This window comes from Trifolium pratense, linkage group LG5 (assembly GCF_020283565.1).
Source record: "Trifolium pratense cultivar HEN17-A07 linkage group LG5, ARS_RC_1.1, whole genome shotgun sequence".
Classification (NCBI taxonomy): domain Eukaryota; kingdom Viridiplantae; phylum Streptophyta; class Magnoliopsida; order Fabales; family Fabaceae; genus Trifolium; species Trifolium pratense.
The window spans coordinates 21,370,277-21,375,276 of NC_060063.1; positions in this window are offsets into that span (position 1 = coordinate 21,370,277).

Below are 5,000 nucleotides of genomic sequence, written 5' to 3' on the forward strand. Positions count from 1 at the left end.
GCCTTGGTCCAACTTGGCATAGGCATGGAATTTGATCTTTATTACTTGGCCACGGTCATGCCACGGTACATGGAGGTTGCTTGACACCCCCGTGTGCATTTCCGGAGCACTTTGATTTTTTGGCCCCCCGCGTGCCTTGCCACGCCCTTGCTTATAGCAAAACGAGACGGGGCCTTGGTCCAACTTGGCCTAGGCATGGAATTTGATCTTTATTACTTGGCCACGGTCATGCCACGGTACATGGAGGTTGCTTGACACCCCCGTGTGCATTTCGGAGCACTTTGATTTTTTGGCCCCCCGCGTGCCTTGCCACGCCCTTGCTTATAGCAAAACGAGACGGGCCTTGGTCCAACTTGGCATAGGCATGGAATTTGATCTTTATTACTTGGCCACGGTCATGCCACGGTACATGGAGGTTGCTTGACACCCCCGTGTGCATTTCGGAGCACTTTGATTTTTTGGCCCCCCGCGTGCCTTGCCACGCCCTTGCTTATAGCAAAACGAGACGGGCCTTGGTCCAACTTGGCATAGGCATGGAATTTGATCTTTATTACTTGGCCACGGTCATGCCACGGTACATGGAGGTTGCTTGACACCCCCGTGTGCATTTTGGAGCACTTTGATTTTTTGGCCCCCCGCGTGCCTTGCCACGCCCTTGCTTATAGCAAAACGAGACGGGGCCTTGGTCCAACTTGGCCTAGGCATGGAATTTGATCTTTATTACTTGGCCACGGTCATGCCACGGTACATGGAGGTTGCTTGACACCCCCGTGTGCATTTTCGGAGCACTTTGATTTTTTGGCCCCCCGCGTGCCTTGCCACGCCCTTGCTTATAGCAAAACGAGACGGGGCCTTGGTCCAACTTGGCATAGGCATGGAATTTGATCTTTATTACTTGGCCACGGTCATGCCACGGTACATGGAGGTTGCTTGACACCCCCGTGTGCATTTTCGGAGCACTTTGATTTTTTGGCCCCCCGCGTGCCTTGCCACGCCCTTGCTTATAGCAAAACGAGACGGGGCCTTGGTCCAACTTGGCCTAGGCATGGAATTTGATCTTTATTACTTGGCCACGGTCATGCCACGGTACATGGAGGTTGCTTGACACCCCCGTGTGCATTTCGGAGCACTTTGATTTTTTGGCCCCCCGCGTGCCTTGCCACGCCCTTGCTTATAGCAAAACGAGACGGGGCCTTGGTCCAACTTGGCATAGGCATGGAATTTGATCTTTATTACTTGGCCACGGTCATGCCACGGTACATGGAGGTTGCTTGACACCCCCGTGTGCATTTCAGAGCACTTTGATTTTTTGGCCCCCCGCGTGCCTTGCCACGCCCTTGCTTATAGCAAAACGAGACGGGGCCTTGGTCCAACTTGGCATAGGCATGGAATTTGATCTTTATTACTTGGCCACGGTCATGCCACGGTACATGGAGGTTGCTTGACACCCCCGTGTGCATTTTCGGAGCACTTTGATTTTTTGGCCCCCCGCGTGCCTTGCCACGCCCTTGCTTATAGCAAAACGAGACGGGGCCTTGGTCCAACTTGGCATAGGCATGGAATTTGATCTTTATTACTTGGCCACGGTCATGCCACGGTACATGGAGGTTGCTTGACACCCCCGTGTGCATTTTGGAGCACTTTGATTTTTTGGCCCCCCGCGTGCCTTGCCACGCCCTTGCTTATAGCAAAACGAGACGGGGCCTTGGTCCAACTTGGCATAGGCATGGAATTTGATCTTTATTACTTGGCCACGGTCATGCCACGGTACATGGAGGTTGCTTGACACCCCCGTGTGCATTTTCGGAGCACTTTGACTTTTTGGCCCCCCGCGTGCCTTGCCACGCCCTTGCTTATAGCAAAACGAGACGGGGCCTTGGTCCAACTTGGCCTAGGCATGGAATTTGATCTTTATTACTTGGCCACGGTCATGCCACGGTACATGGAGGTTGCTTGACACCCCCGTGTGCATTTTCGGAGCACTTTGATTTTTTGGCCCCCCGCGTGCCTTGCCACGCCCTTGCTTATAGCAAAACGAGACGGGGCCTTGGTCCAACTTGGCATAGGCATGGAATTTGATCTTTATTACTTGGCCACGGTCATGCCACGGTACATGGAGGTTGCTTGACACCCCCGTGTGCATTTCGGAGCACTTTGATTTTTTGGCCCCCCGCGTGCCTTGCCACGCCCTTGCTTATAGCAAAACGAGACGGGGCCTTGGTCCAACTTGGCATAGGCATGGAATTTGATCTTTATTACTTGGCCACGGTCATGCCACGGTACATGGAGGTTGCTTGACACCCCCGTGTGCATTTCGGAGCACTTTGATTTTTTGGCCCCCCGCGTGCCTTGCCACGCCCTTGCTTATAGCAAAACGAGACGGGGCCTTGGTCCAACTTGGCATAGGCATGGAATTTGATCTTTATTACTTGGCCACGGTCATGCCACGGTACATGGAGGTTGCTTGACACCCCCGTGTGCATTTTCAGAGCACTTTGATTTTTTGGCCCCCCGCGTGCCTTGCCACGCCCTTGCTTATAGCAAAACGAGACGGGGCCTTGGTCCAACTTGGCCTAGGCATGGAATTTGATCTTTATTACTTGGCCACGGTCATGCCACGGTACATGGAGGTTGCTTGACACCCCCGTGTGCATTTTCGGAGCACTTTGATTTTTTGGCCCCCCGCGTGCCTTGCCACGCCCTTGCTTATAGCAAAACGAGACGGGGCCTTGGTCCAACTTGGCATAGGCATGGAATTTGATCTTTATTACTTGGCCACGGTCATGCCACGGTACATGGAGGTTGCTTGACACCCCCGTGTGCATTTTCGGAGCACTTTGATTTTTTGGCCCCCCGCGTGCCTTGCCACGCCCTTGCTTATAGCAAAACGAGACGGGGCCTTGGTCCAACTTGGCCTAGGCATGGAATTTGATCTTTATTACTTGGCCACGGTCATGCCACGGTACATGGAGGTTGCTTGACACCCCCGTGTGCATTTCGGAGCACTTTGATTTTTTGGCCCCCCGCGTGCCTTGCCACGCCCTTGCTTATAGCAAAACGAGACGGGGCCTTGGTCCAACTTGGCATAGGCATGGAATTTGATCTTTATTACTTGGCCACGGTCATGCCACGGTACATGGAGGTTGCTTGACACCCCCGTGTGCATTTTCGGAGCACTTTGATTTTTTGGCCCCCCGCGTGCCTTGCCACGCCCTTGCTTATAGCAAAACGAGACGGGGCCTTGGTCCAACTTGGCCTAGGCATGGAATTTGATCTTTATTACTTGGCCACGGTCATGCCACGGTACATGGAGGTTGCTTGACACCCCCGTGTGCATTTCGGAGCACTTTGATTTTTTGGCCCCCCGCGTGCCTTGCCACGCCCTTGCTTATAGCAAAACGAGACGGGGCCTTGGTCCAACTTGGCATAGGCATGGAATTTGATCTTTATTACTTGGCCACGGTCATGCCACGGTACATGGAGGTTGCTTGACACCCCCGTGTGCATTTCGGAGCACTTTGATTTTTTGGCCCCCCGCGTGCCTTGCCACGCCCTTGCTTATAGCAAAACGAGACGGGGCCTTGGTCCAACTTGGCATAGGCATGGAATTTGATCTTTATTACTTGGCCACGGTCATGCCACGGTACATGGAGGTTGCTTGACACCCCCGTGTGCATTTTGGAGCACTTTGATTTTTTGGCCCCCCGCGTGCCTTGCCACGCCCTTGCTTATAGCAAAACGAGACGGGGCCTTGGTCCAACTTGGCCTAGGCATGGAATTTGATCTTTATTACTTGGCCACGGTCATGCCACGGTACATGGAGGTTGCTTGACACCCCCGTGTGCATTTTCGGAGCACTTTGATTTTTTGGCCCCCCGCGTGCCTTGCCACGCCCTTGCTTATAGCAAAACGAGACGGGGCCTTGGTCCAACTTGGCATAGGCATGGAATTTGATCTTTATTACTTGGCCACGGTCATGCCACGGTACATGGAGGTTGCTTGACACCCCCGTGTGCATTTTCGGAGCACTTTGATTTTTTGGCCCCCCGCGTGCCTTGCCACGCCCTTGCTTATAGCAAAACGAGACGGGGCCTTGGTCCAACTTGGCCTAGGCATGGAATTTGATCTTTATTACTTGGCCACGGTCATGCCACGGTACATGGAGGTTGCTTGACACCCCCGTGTGCATTTCGGAGCACTTTGATTTTTTGGCCCCCCGCGTGCCTTGCCACGCCCTTGCTTATAGCAAAACGAGACGGGCCTTGGTCCAACTTGGCATAGGCATGGAATTTGATCTTTATTACTTGGCCACGGTCATGCCACGGTACATGGAGGTTGCTTGACACCCCCGTGTGCATTTTCGGAGCACTTTGATTTTTTGGCCCCCCGCGTGCCTTGCCACGCCCTTGCTTATAGCAAAACGAGACGGGGCCTTGGTCCAACTTGGCATAGGCATGGAATTTGATCTTTATTACTTGGCCACGGTCATGCCACGGTACATGGAGGTTGCTTGACACCCCCGTGTGCATTTTCGGAGCACTTTGATTTTTTGGCCCCCCGCGTGCCTTGCCACGCCCTTGCTTATAGCAAAACGAGACGGGGCCTTGGTCCAACTTGGCATAGGCATGGAATTTGATCTTTATTACTTGGCCACGGTCATGCCACGGTACATGGAGGTTGCTTGACACCCCCGTGTGCATTTTGGAGCACTTTGATTTTTTGGCCCCCCGCGTGCCTTGCCACGCCCTTGCTTATAGCAAAACGAGACGGGGCCTTGGTCCAACTTGGCATAGGCATGGAATTTGATCTTTATTACTTGGCCACGGTCATGCCACGGTACATGGAGGTTGCTTGACACCCCCGTGTGCATTTTCGGAGCACTTTGATTTTTTGGCCCCCCGCGTGCCTTGCCACGCCCTTGCTTATAGCAAAACGAGACGGGGCCTTGGTCCAACTTGGCCTAGGCATGGAATTTGATCTTTATTACTTGGCCACGGTCA